This window comes from Haemaphysalis longicornis, unplaced genomic scaffold, assembly GCF_048455015.1.
Source record: "Haemaphysalis longicornis isolate Haplotype H1 unplaced genomic scaffold, Haemaphysalis longicornis Haplotype H1 scaffold_57, whole genome shotgun sequence".
NCBI classification, from domain to species: domain Eukaryota; kingdom Metazoa; phylum Arthropoda; class Arachnida; order Ixodida; family Ixodidae; genus Haemaphysalis; species Haemaphysalis longicornis.
Genome location: NW_027526400.1, coordinates 642,703 through 656,603, shown reverse-complemented (window position 1 = coordinate 656,603; position 13,901 = coordinate 642,703).

Sequence of the window (13,901 nt, the reverse complement as noted above, 5' to 3'; positions counted from 1 at the left end):
TGGCGACAGACGGCCAGCGCTCGACCGTGTCTCGAACCGGCGACGACCCGCCATCGATGTTGCCGAATATCCACCGTCGAGGCGGCTCTGAGAACGTTCTTTTTCCCTCTATTGAACGCTGGTTAGGGGTATCGGACTAGTGTCTTGTTGCTGTTGTGCTTCGCAATTGTACCGCTTTTCCGCTGTCTCGTTTTCTGGTGGCGCTGTTAATATACTTTCTCTTCTCTTACCCTCTCGAGTACCGTTCTTACGCGTCGTACACCCACAAGGCCAAACGAGTCCATCACAGTGGGTAAGGGCCAAGTTTGCAGTTGTCTGAACAGCACCGCCTCCGCTCGGCTCAGCCCCGGGTGCGGGGGTGGGAGAGAGAGAGAGAACAACATTTATTGAAAGCCTGCAATTAGGAGCGAGCCCCGTAGGGGCGAGCCTCTAAGACAAGGCCACGACGTCGTGCCGGCGTGCTCTTTCTGCCGCTGCCAGACCGCACGCCCCGAGTTCCGAGAGGCGTCCCGTACCCGTGGGTGCGATCCTAGGCAGCTGGCGTTCGAGAGCCGCCTGCACTTGCTGGACGGCCAGGTGTTGGGTGCTGTAGTCCGACGAGGTCATCGCGTTCGTAATGTTTGGGGGAAGCTGCGTTTGTGTGGCAGCCTCCCGCGGGTTCAGTTCACAGTTCCACAGGATGTGGGCTGTAGTTGCTTTGGCACTCGCGCGCAATCGGCACACATCTGTCTCGTATACTTCGGGGCACACATGTACACCTAGCACCGGGGTTAGAAGGGACCCTGTCTCTAACTGTCGATATGTCACCGCTTCCGCGCGTGAAAGTTTCGGATGAGGCGGGGGTCGCCGTCTTCGATTAGTTCTATACCACAGCAGAATGTCCCCATACCTCGTGAGGGGGGTGCACTCGGGAGGCTCGTACCGTTCTGGAGACGTGGCCGAGCCGTTGGCCGCCGGGCGGTGTGTGAGCGCGCGCGCAGCGGCATCGGCCGTCTCGTTGCGGTTGGCGAGACCCGTTCCGAGATGTAGGGACCCCATGTGTGCGGGGAACCATCGGAGAGTTACTGGGGTGTCTGTAGATTTCGCGGTACTGATCACTTTTACTGCACTGGCACACACTTTGTTTGTGGCGTAACGGAGCACTGCGGTTCGCAAATCACTGATCACTGTAGTACACTTGGGGTCTGTTATGGCAAAGGCGATGGCCATTTCTTCCGCTTGGTGTGAGTCCGCTGCGGTGAAGCTGCCCGCACTGCGAGTGTCGCCAGTGATGGCGTCCACCACTACCGCTACGTAGGTCCCTGGTCGATGTGGGTAGACCACTGAGTCGACGTATGTGGCTCCGTTGTCATTGGCATATAGGGTCGTGAGGGCTCGGGCCCTTGCAAGCCGCCGTTCGCTATTGTGTTCCGGATGCATCTGCTTCGGGATCGGGCCTACGGTAAGCCGTCTCGTTGTTGACTCTGGTAGTGCAACGGTGTCTGTTGGGTGGGTGGCGAGGGGAGTCGCGCCGATTGATCGCAGGATAGACCGTCCGGTGCGTGTTTGGGACAAGCGTTCGTGTTGTGCTGTACTCTGGGCTTCTATAATGTATTCCAAAGTGTTGTGGATGCCTATCTCCAGGAGCTTGTCGGTGCTTGTACACTGTAGCAAGCCGAGCGCTGCCTTGTAGGCTTTCCGAATGGCCGCGTCCAGCTTGGAGAGTTCTGCGGCTGTCCAGTTGTGAAACGCTGCTACATAAGCGATATGACTGACGGCGAAAGACTGGACGAGTCTGGTGAGACTGTCTTCCTTCATGCCTGCCTTGCGGGTGGCCACTCTTCTGATGAGTCGCATGGCCGCCGCTACCTTGGTAGTGATCTTGGTGACCGTGGCGCAGTTGCTTCGTTGACTGTCGAGGAGCAGGCCCAGGACTCGCAGAGTCTTGACGTGGGGGATCGTGCTGCCGTTCGCCGTGCGTATGGTGATGTTAGCCGGTGCCGAAGCCTTTGCGCGGGCATGTCTTGGAGGTATGACGAGCAGCTCCGATTTGGATGGGGAGTATATGAGGCCCGTATCTTGTAGTTGTGACTCGATTGCCGTTACTGCCGCTTGTAGTGTGGTTTCAATGTGGCCGTCGCTTCCTCCGGCGACCCATAGCGTAATGTCATCAGCATAGATCGTATGGCCGACGCCGGGCACTCGGGCAAGCTGGTTGGCCACCCCGATCATCACCAGATTGAAGAGGAGCGGAGAGATCACCGAGCCTTGCGGGGTGCCAATGCTGCCTAGTTGCTTCTGTGGAAGTTGTAGGTCTCCAGCGTGGATAGTAGTGATACGTCCCGTCAGAAAGTCCGTGATGTAAGCGTATGTGCGGCGACCCATGTTCAGGTGGGATACTTGAGCCAGGATAGCTCCGTGCCGTAGCTTGTCGAAGGCACTTTGCAGATCTAGCCCCAGTACCGCTCTATTGTCGAGGGTGCGGGTTGGGTCATCCATGATGGCATGTTTGAGCTGGAGCATAGCGTCCTGCGTGCTGAGCTTCGCCCTGAATCCTATGATTGTATTAGGGTAGAGTTCGGAGCTCTTTAGGTACCGCTGCCATCGGTTGAGTAACACGTGCTCCAATACTTGCCCAATACACGAGGTGAGGGAGATTGGTCTCAGGTTGTCAATATGGGGCGGCCTACCCGGTTTGGGTAGTAGGACCGTTTTCCCCATCTTCCACTGCTGTGGCAGGCGGCCGGTTCTCCAGCATTTGTTAAAGTATCACGTGAGGGCTGTGATAGCTGCCTCACTGAGGTTGCGAAGAGCTTTGTTAGTGACTTTGTCAGGTCCTGCCGCCGATCTGCTGTTCAGTGTCTGCAGGACCGCTCGAACTTCCCATTCCTCGATGTCCTGGTCCAGTTCTACATTATCGTGGCCTGCGTACTCGGAGTGGTTGTCTATTGGAGCGGTGGGATGGTAGCGGTCGTCGAGGCGCTTGCTCACCTCCTGTACCCCGAGCTCTGCGATGGCCGTTTGGATCGTGCGGGCAAGGCAATGTCTCTGCGTGCCCTTGGATTTAGTTTCATCGAGGAGGAAGCGTAGTAGGTTCCACGTTCTACTTTTGTGTATTTGGCCGTCGGCCTCCTGACATACTGCATGCCATTGCTGTCGGCATAGCACCTTGCTGTGTTGCTCGATGGCTTTGTTGAGTAGAGAATTTTCTTGCGGAGTTTGCGGTTTGTGCGTTGACTCCGCCATCGCTGTTGTAGAGATTGCTTAGCCTCGATGAGATGGGCTAGCCGGCTATCCACCTGGGTAATGGAGTCGTCGGTTTCGAGATCTGTGTTCGCTGTTTCAGTTGCCTGAGCGAGTGCTCTCGTCCATTCCTCGATGTCGTCAATATCGGTGGGTGCATCGAGGGATTGGCGGAACGCGGTCCAGTTGGTCACCCGTTGCGTTCGTGTGGTTGTGGTTGTAGCTGTCGCTTTTGTAGGTAGGGTGATCTCAATAATGAAGTGGTCGCTACCAAGGTTTCGTCCCGTGTTAAGCCACTGTGCCGTCTTCCCGTTGCGTCCCGGTCTGACGAAAGTGAGGTCGGGGGTGGAGTCCCTCGTGATGGACGTTCCTATAGGCGTCGGGGTGGCGGTGTCGGTGAGGAGGTGGAAACCGGCGTCTCTGGCGTCTTCAATGAGGTATCTTCCTTTGGTGGTGGTCTTGAGGTAGCCCCAGTCTTGATGCGGAGCGTTGAAGTCCCCGCAAAGAAGTATGGTGCTGTGCTGTGCTTGTCTAGGGCCTTGTGTATGAGTGCCCGGAATTTCTGTTGACGATGTGCAGGGTTACTGTACACGTTGACGATGAAGGTACTCTCCTTGTGTTTCTTGGTGCCTGTCACGAGCTCGAAGGCGCAGTGTTCAATTGCACTGCGGCCCAGCAGATCGTGCTCGATGAATGTGATGCCTTGCCTGATCAGGGCGCAGACCCCCCTGCCCACGCCTTTCCCGGCGTCTCGTGCGCTTAGCGGACTTGCGTGCGTGCGATAGCCAGGGAGGGTCGGTGGGGTTTCGCTGTGCGTTTCCTGGATGAGTAGAACGTCTGGTGGTCTGCTGAGATGCTGTATATGCTGTTGTAGTACCGCTCTCTTGTTGTTGTATCCATTGGAGTTCCATTGCCAGATCAGGAGGTCCTTGCGGTGCTCTACGGGTGTTCTGGCCATGTTGGTCGTTGTTGCTGGGTGGTGTCGTGGTGACCGGGGGCTTCAGTGCGGATACTTAGGTATGTCTGTATTTGGAGTAAGGTAGCCTGCATCGCTTGCATGTTGCCTTGTATTGCCTGGCACGTTTGCTCTATCGTTGTAAGCCTGGCCTCGACTGTCGTGAGTCGGGCCTCAACTGTTGTGAGCCGTTCATTGATTGTGCTGATAGCTTCATCGTGCTGGTCCAGTCGAGATAGGATGGTCGACACTTGCTTGCGTCCCGTGGTATCTAGCGCTCTCTTCTTGGGAGTTGGTTCCGATGTCTTGTCGTTGTGGGGATTTGGTTCGCCGGTGGACTCCGTCATCTCGTCGTCGTCGAACGATTCACTTATCTGCGACTGTGGTTCGGGTGCACGGGGTGGGGGCAGGGCAGGTTGGGGTGGCGGCGTTGGTGTCTGTTGTCTCGGCGGCTTAGGCTGTTGTAAAGCCAGGAGCTGCGAGAGCTTTACGTTGATAGCCGCGATGGTAGCGTCTTGTTCTGCAACTTTCTGACGAAGCTGTTCGTTCTCGAGTCGTAGTGCCGCAAACATCTCGTCTCGGGGTTGGGGGCGTTGAGGCGGCTTGCTATCCGGCGCTCTGATGACGTCCGCCCAGGCAACTCTGTCGCGCGAGCGCGATTGTCGCTTGCTGTGACTAGCACTTCGGCGGCGGCTCTTAAAGCGGCGCCTGCTGCTACTGCGGTGCCGCGAGCGGCTGCGCCGTTCTCCAGCTGGCGCGCCGCTCGTCATCAGTTGCGGGAAGGTGGCTAGGCTTAATGGCGGCGGCTGCTGCTGCGCCTCGTGTTTGCGCTCCCATCACCGGCGTGTTACCACGTACGGCGTCTTGTACCTGTTGGTGCAGCCTGGCGTTCCGGTGGGATGCTTGCCCCCACATAGTTTGCAGTGGGGGACGCACTCTTTCTCGTGGTTAGGGCCTGGGTTGGCCGTGCCGCAGGCGAAACATACTTTGACGTTGGGGTTAGGACACACATTGCTCCTATGCCCCACTTTGCCACATTGTCGACATACTTCGTAATGTTGCCTGTATAGGCTGCTTTTGACCAGTATGGCGCCGTACTTTACATAATTGGGGACCTTCTGCCCTGCAAAGAGGACAATCACTGTAGTTGAGGTTCCTATGCGGTGAGCCTCCAGCGCTAGCGGGTTGGAGGAGTTCACGATGTCGGTAAACAGGTCGTCGTTTGTGTCTTCCACCGCAATCCCTCTTATGATGCCTTTCACCGTTCCGTTTGGAGCCGTTCGATAAGCGTGCGTATCGTAACTTTGCCCTCCGGTGGTAAGGGAGCGCACTCGTGCGTAACATGTGGCGCGGTCTTCGTCCGGGGTGCTAACCACTATAATGTTTTGGGCTCCATTGGTGCATATGGTGTCCTCGCTCGTCGTTTCCTTTGGTATTCCTGCCGCTATGATGATGGCCGACATGAGCGTCGGTGCCTCCGTGCGTCCTACATGCAGGCCGCCGCGTGGCCGCATCACAATCTTGGTCTCCTCTCTCGGCAGCGTTGGTGGCATGCGTGCTGCCTTCGCAATATTAGCTGCCACTCGGCGTGCGTAGGCAGCCTGGTTGGGTGCGGTAGGTGCTGGTACTGTAGCTTTGGACTCACCGGTAGTAGGGTGGGCCATGCGTTGTCTTACTTGCTTGCCGGAGGCCTTCCAGCCCTCCGTGTCCGTCGGAGAGAGGTAGGCTCCCTGCACTGCGATGGTCGTTCGGCCGGCACTTCGGTCGACGTGAAATGTAGAGGTCGACGTTCCCGTTGCTTGCGAGTCGATCGGTGCGCTGGTGTCCATGTCCGTGGCCATCGTCGCGGCTCTCGGCGGCCCCTCGAGCAGGTTAGGGTTACGCCGCGAGGCCGTCACCGCTGCGCTCGGGCCGTACTCGAGCTAGGCCTAAGCTAGGCCTAGCCGGGGTGCCGCGTTGGGCGCACAGAAATCGACCGAAAAGTGGATAATTCGCGTACCTTGTGGCCAAATGAGGTATCGTTCCACTCCGTAGGGTATACCGCACACCGTGGTGATGAAGAATCCGCGGTCGTAACTAATTAACGCTGCGTAATTGGGCATTAAAGCAGGAGCCGACGTTAGGTCCGCCCGGGGGTTGGAGAGTCCTTCGAGCCAAGCGGTAGAACTGTGTAAGTTCGTTGAACGTCGTCAAACGGTCCTTGCCGCTACACCACAGTGGATGGTCGGTTGCAGCGGCGCGGTTGGTTAGCGCTCGCGCCACTGCGTGTGCCGTCTCGTTGTGGTTGTCGTGCTTGTCCGACGCGTCGTTGCCCGCGTGCGCCGGGAACCACTTGATTTTGACACACCTGTTCTCGCGTACGAGGTCTGCCGAGCACAGAACGCGCACAGCCTCACCGCACACTTTGCCCTTGGCATAATTCCACACTGCACTCCTCGAATCACATAACACTGTCTGGCACCCGGGGTCGAAAATGGCCAGGGCAATGGCCACCTCTTCCGCCTGGCACGCCTCTCGGGCCCGAACGCTCGCCGCCACCCTCGCTCGCCGCCTCGAACGCTCGCCGCCTCGATGACGGTAGCCACGAATGCCTCGCTCTCTCCCTGGTATTGGGCCGCGTCCACGAACCTTGCGCGCTCGTCCTTGGCGTACAAGTCGATGAGGGCCTTGGCCCTCGCCGCTCTTCTCTCCTTGTTATACTCCGGATTCATGTTCCTCGGGATGAGGTCTACCTGAATCAGACGCCGGGTCTCGTCCGGGACAGGAGCGTCGCTGCTCGCCTTCCTCGCCGCAGGCGTAATGGCCAAGTCTTGCAGTATGCGCCTACCGGTCTCGGTCGTAGAGAGCCGCTCCAGCTGGGCGGACCGTTGCGCCTCAGCAATTTCCTCGAGGGTATTGTGTACCCCCAGGCTCAGGAGCTTGTCACTGCTTGTGCATTCGAACAGCCCGAGCACCGCCTTGTACGCTTGGCGTATAAGGGCGTTGATCTTATACTTTTCGCACTGCATCCAATTGCGGAAGGCTGCAACATAGGCGACGTGGCTGATTACGAAGGAGTGCACAAGCCGAATCAAGCTCTCCTCCTTCATCCCGGCGTTGCGGTTGGCGACCCGTCTGATGAGACGCACTGCGTTGGTGATCTTGGCTGTAAGGCGGGCAACGGTCTCGCCGTTGCCGCGACGCTTGTCTATAGTCATGCCGAGCACCCGTATCTTGTCGACCTCCGGGATCACGTGGCCGCTACTCGTCACGATCTTTATCGCCTCGTAGTCCCTGGGTTCCCTCTTGTTTCCCCTAACGTATTTCGGTGGTAATACCAGCAGCTCCGACTTGCTCGGCGAGCAGATCAAGACGGATCGGTTTAGCTGGTCTTCGATAGTGTCGACGGCCTCTTGCAGCGTGCTCTCGATGTGACCATCGCTGCCTCCCGTAAACCACAGAGTGATATCATCGGCGTAGATGGTGTTCTGGACCCCCTCAACTCGGCAGAGCCGCTCGGCCACCCCGATCATAACGAGGTTGAATAACAACGGCGAGATGACCGAGCCCTGGGGGGTCCCCACACTGCCGAGCCTCTTCTCTTGGAGTCGCAGATCGCCGGCGCAGAGCTCGGTGGTCCGACCTGTCAGAAAGTCCTTGATGTAGTTATAGGTTCTTGCGCCCATGTTGAGTCTGGACACCTGGGCTAGGATCACAGAGTGCTTCACTTTGTCGAAGGCGCTTTGGAGGTCCAGCCCCAGGATGGCCTTGGTGTCTTTCGTTAGGTTGTCGTCAATGATCTCATTTTTCAACAGAATCATCGCGTCTTGGGTGCCAAGGCAACGCCGAAACCCGATGATCGTTGCGGGGTACAGTCCTGACTCCTCCAAGTAGTCCTGCCACCTACACATGAGGACGTGTTCCAACAGCTTGCCCACGCAGGACAGTCAGCGAGATGGGCCGGAGGTTGTCCGTGTTCGGTGGCTTGCCCGGCTTGGGGATGAGGATAGTCTTGGCAGCCTTCCACTGCTGGGGAAGTGACCCCGCCCTCCAGCACTTGTTGTAGTAACCGGTGAGGTTCTTGATGGCCGCATCGCTGAGGTTCTTGAGCGCTCTGTTCGAGATGTGATCCGGGCCGACCGCTGACTTGCTGTTCAGGTCATGCAGGGCCGCTCGCACCTCCTCGACGCTGATGTCGCGGTCGAGCTTCTCTTGGCTTCACCCTCGTAGTCGGGATGCCTGTCCGTGGGTGTGACTGGGAGGTACTTGCTGTCGATGTGTCTGATTACTTCTGGTTCCCCGTGTTCCTTGACTGCTCTGTGAATGATCTTTGCGAGGCGGTCGCGTTGATGGGATTTTGTTTTAGTCTCGTCGAGCAGATGCCGCATCGAGTTCCAGGTCTTGCCGCAATGCATCTGCCCGTCCGCAGCGCTACAGATTTCATTCCACTGTTGCGTGCATAGCACGCGACAGTGGGCTTCGATGGCGCGATTCAGCTCTGCTACCTTCTTCCTCAGTCGCCGATTCAACCGTTGTTTCTTCAACCTGTTTAGGATGGATTCTTTCGCTTGAATTAAGTGCGCCAGGCGGCTGTCTATCTTGTCGACCTGCGCGTCCGTTTCTCTGATCTTGGTCGCTTCCGTGATCTTCCCCGCGATAAGGGCCGACCATTCTTCTATGTTCTCGATGTCCTCCTCCTCCGTGGGTAACAGGCTACGGAAGGCATCCCAATCAGTAAATTTGTGCTTTCTGGTGTCCTCCGAGGCGTTGACTTTCTCGGGTATGATGACCTCCACGATGTAGTGGTCGCTGGCGAGCTCGGACCCCGTGTTGCGCCAGGTGATCTTGCCCTTCTCGTCATTCTTCACGAACGTGAGGTCGGGCGTCGTGTCCTTGGCCACGGAGTTTCCGATCCTCGTAGGATCCGTCGGGTCCGTGGTGACGGTGAAGCGCAGGTCTATTGTGTCTTGAAACAGATCTCGCCCCTTGGCCAATTGCTTAGCTATATCCCCATGCCGGGTGCGCCGCGTTGAAGTCCCCGCAGGCGACGAGCCTGTGGGTCCCCGCCGTGGTGCTGGCTTTGTGCAGGAGTGTCTTGAACTTTTGTTTACTGTGCGAAGGGCTACTGTAGACGTTAAGAAGAAAGGTGCTGTTCTTGTGTTTCTTGCCCGAAATGACCTCGATGAGAGTGTATTCAATTTTACTCTTGTGCAATTCATGTTCGATGAAGGTGACTCCCTTGCGAACCAATGTACATACTCCTCTACCGCCGGTGAGTTGGTGTAAGCCCTGTAACCGGGGAGAGATACCGCGTCGGTTCGAGTCTCTTGTATCATGATTATATCAGGCTTGCGTGCTACTTGTGTTATGTGTTGCTGCAAGACTGCCCTCTTGCTAGCGAAACCGTTACAGTTCCAGTGCCAGGTCACCAGACCCTTCACTGCTGCTGTTGTTGCTGTTGATGGAGGGGCCATGATTGTTGCTGATTATACTGCTGCGTTGTGATTTGCTGTATGGCGTTCGCTAGCTGCTGATATGTCTGCTCGATGTCGGCGAACTTGTCGAAAATCATCTTAATGAAGGTTGTCTTAATATAGTCCTCGAGGCCGTCAAGGTGTTTTTCGATTCGGTCGACCTTGTCTTCCAGGTTGTCCACCCTATCGTTGAGCTTGCGCTCCTTCAGGTTCTCGATCGCTCGTCTCTTGGGCGCCGGTTCCTTCGCTGCGGATGTTGGTGGTGCAGCACTGCTGTTGCTGGGTGTGGGATCACATGGCACCGCTTGGGGCGTTTCGTTATTGGAGGAACGGGTCGTCAGAAGCTTCTTAATTTCCGCGATCTCTTTTGACATCTTGCTGATTGTCGCCTCTTGCCTAATGACTGTCGTCTCGAGGTCGTTGTTCATGCGCCGGAGTTCCTCGTTGGCTTCCTTCAACACCCTCATCGCCTCGTCTTCCTTCGTCTTGCTGTTGTTTCCGCCTACGGTCTTGGTGGTTGCGGTGGCATTGGAGGTGGTGGCGGTGGTACCCCCCTGTGCTGTCATAGCATAATTTCTTGCTGCATCGGCCCAACTCACGCGGTCACGTGATTGTGATCGCTTACGGCTAACGCTACGCCGTCTGCTCTCGCTGCCCCTGCGCTTCGAGGCGGAACGCGATGCACGGCGACCAGCTGGGCCGGCAGCTGTTGCGGCTGCTGATTTCAGCGTTGGAAATTCCTCAGCTTCGAGCGCCGCTTGTTGCTGCTGCATCGCTTGCTGTTCGGCCATCCTGCGCTCCCACTCCCTCTTTCTAACTACGTATGGGGTCTTGTACTTATTCTTGCAAACCTTGTCTCCGGTCAGATGTGGCCCGCCGCACAATTTGCAAGTGGGGGTACAGGTATGGTCGTCCTTGGGGTTTACGGCCCCGCAAGCGAAGCAAGTCTTCACGTGAGGGTTCGGACAAACGTCGCGACGGTGGCCCACCTTTCCGTACTGTTTACACACATCCAATTGCTTTCGGTATAGGCTGCCCTTGGTAACAACGGGACCGTAGCACACGTAATTCGGGACCTTCAGGCCCTCGAAAGCAACGATGACTGATGTCGAGCTACCAATCCTCTTCGCTCCAAGTGCCAGGGGATTTCTCGAGTTTACAATGTTCCGGTCGATCGCGGCAGGGGAGTCCTCAATCAGGATTCCTCTAATCACTCCTTTCACGGTGCCATATGGCGCGGTTTGGTATGCGCCAACCACATGTTCCTTGCCACCAATGCAGATCGATTGTATCTTGGCGTAAAGTAAAGCACGTGCATCGTCGGGGGTACTCACCACCATGATGTTTTGTTGCAAATTGGGGCAGAAGGTGTCCGCTGCCCCGTCCTCCCTTGATACATTCGCCGCCTCCATGATTGCCGATGCCACGATGGCGGTCTGAGTCCTCGCGATGTTAAGGCCTCCCCGAGGCCGCACCACCACCTTGGTCTCCTCCCTAGGTAGAACGTCCGGCATCCTTGCTGCCCTCGTCACCGAAGCTTTCACATTCCTGGCGAAGTTCTTCGTCGTAGGCCTCGACTGGCGAGGGGCAGTAACCTCGCCGCTTGGGGCTTTTATACGCTGGCCCACGTGCGACCAGCCCGCACCGTCGTTGAATTCCTCGGAAGAAATTTCTTCCCCTTCAACTTCAATACACATCTGGCTAACGCCGGAATTCGCCGGTTCCCGAACAATGGACATCTCCATTTTGGTCGTCATGTTTGTACAGCCGCCGTCCGAGGACGACGGCCCTCCCTCACCAAGGTTAGGCCTAGCTAGCTGTGGACTCCAGCCGTTCGATTAGGCTTGGCGGAACGCCACCGGGCCTCACCAGAAAAGTCCCGAAAAATTGGCGAAAAACGTACCTTTTCTTAGCGACTGGTACTGGTTGATGACCCGCACCTTCACGGACACATTGGTAATAGTTATGCGGCGATAACTAATAAATAGCACTGCAATATTGGTCATAAAAGCCGGAGCCGATGTGAGCACGTCTGCTCTCGTCGACGACCGCAGCGCCCTCCCTATCTTGTGGAAACTTTCGTAACTGCTGCCCGTTGATTTCTTTAAATGGCGCCAGAAGATATAGTGGCGCGGGTGACAGCAGGCGACGGCGGAGTGAATTTTTTTTCTGCAGTTGATGAAGTATTTAATTTGGCAGAAATCAAGCATGTATGATTTTTTATAAAGGAACACTGCAAATATCACTTCTGTATTAATTTGTTGTCTTGTATTCGCGTAATGTTTTCTTCTTCTTCAACAATGTTGACAAGTATGAACATTACACCGGACTTAGACGTGTAGATTTAGCTGCGACTATAGAAGACTATTGCGCAGGCCTTGTATTACTTTGGCCGGGTGGCTGAATCGAGTCACAGACAGACAGACAAACAGACATACAGCACAATTTCTTGGTTTAAGTAGCACAAGAAAGACTATCGTCTTTAAAAATATAGTGTAGGCTGGTGTAGGGCTTTTTGAGGCATGGTGGTGTGTGTCACAGTCAAAATATGTCAGCAACACTGCAATTCCTTCGAAAGTGACGGTCACGTAGCTTGGCTGTTTGAGTTTGTACTTTGATTGCGCATTCAGCTTGAGCGATAGGGATGTTTTGCTCGTAAAAGCATACATGATAACAACCTCCTCATCTATTTTGCAGCGCGATTCAGCTCTCGCTAAGCCAGCGGCCGGCAAGGCAGCGGGAGTTATACGCTGTGCCGGGCTTGGTGCAAGTCCTGGTTGAAGTCAATCGCTCGATAATATGCATGGCGTAACCGAGGGTATTACCATCGTGTCCCCGTGCTCGGCGATACGAGCCGCTGGAGTGCTTGCTAAACGATGAACCCGAAGCCAATTCTAAATTGTGCAATGCATGTCGAGACGAAAAGCACGACTCGTGCTGCGACAACGTGAGACAACGTGGGTGCTTTTCGCGTAAGCGCACTGGGTTTCTCGGGCCCACTCTTCGTAGCAGATGATCTTTGTTTGTGACTTCGTTTACACGGCCGTGCGATCGACGCCCGGCGGCCCCGCCGCGCGAGATGGCCTTGTGAGAGACCCAAAATACGCCACGTGCTGGTGATGTTTCCTGATTTTATCTGATCACGGTTCAAAATAAACGCTTGCCCAACGCCAGTGACGGCAGCAAGCCGTTCTGCGGCGTATTCCCCTAAGACTGTTCTGACTTCTACACTCCGGCCCCTACCCTCATCGACTATTTTTCTGTCCACACCATGCACGCCTCCCGAATTCCTTCACCTACTCCCGGGCACTTCAAATGTGCGCTGACCAACTCGAACCTGCAGTACAAGCGAAACCTCATCTAGCGGGCCACACGGGCAGCGAAAGCACACAGTTAACTGTACTCAGGCGGCAAGCCCATTCCCTCTAATTTTAGAAAAAAAAAACTTTTATTTCACCTACTCCTCTTCGTGCTCAAACTTTTGCAAGTTTGTTTGAACAAATTGGGAGTAAGATTTTGGAACTTTCCGAGGTAAATTTGTGACAAGGGTATAATATATACTTCTAAAAAAAAGTGGCTCACTCCTGTCTGAGTTATTCGCCAACTGCCAGCTAGAAATTCGAAACGTAGAGACCTCATATTTCCGAAGTATAGTTCTGCCATGCTGGAAGGCCTCACTGATGCGAGAGTTTTAAAACTTACACACCTACAGGAGCAAAAGGAGCGAACTGTGTTTGGCAAATGTTCTTGAGTACTTGCTTGCCCGTTCATATACCGAAACTTTTTTAGTACGGAGGCCTGCGCGCGTTTTGCACAGAGATATCAGTACTTGGCGTAATGGTATTTTGCAAAGGCTCCTTTCACTTCATTACTAATATTACTGTTAGCACCTTCACCCCAACAACCCAAACCCCCTTAAGCCTGTGTGGTCTAATTACATTGGTTTTATTGGTACAACAAAACACGCCGTTTGAAAACTCGACATTATATACACTGACTGGTTTAGGCACACGTGTGAAGGGTAGCAAACAGCGCGTGTTAGATCCTAAAATAAATAACCAAAGCCACCGCAACCGAATGAGTTGCTGCTTCTAATCACAGTAGATTGTATAGCTCAAAAATATTTTTATTCTTACGGCTGCAGCTGTTTATTTTCTTTAAAGGAATTTTTACTGGAGACACTTCTGTAAGGGAAATAAATGGCAACAATAGTGCATTCTTTTAAAATATCCAGCTGTTCATCATTACCGTACTCTTAGCAAGCAGACAGT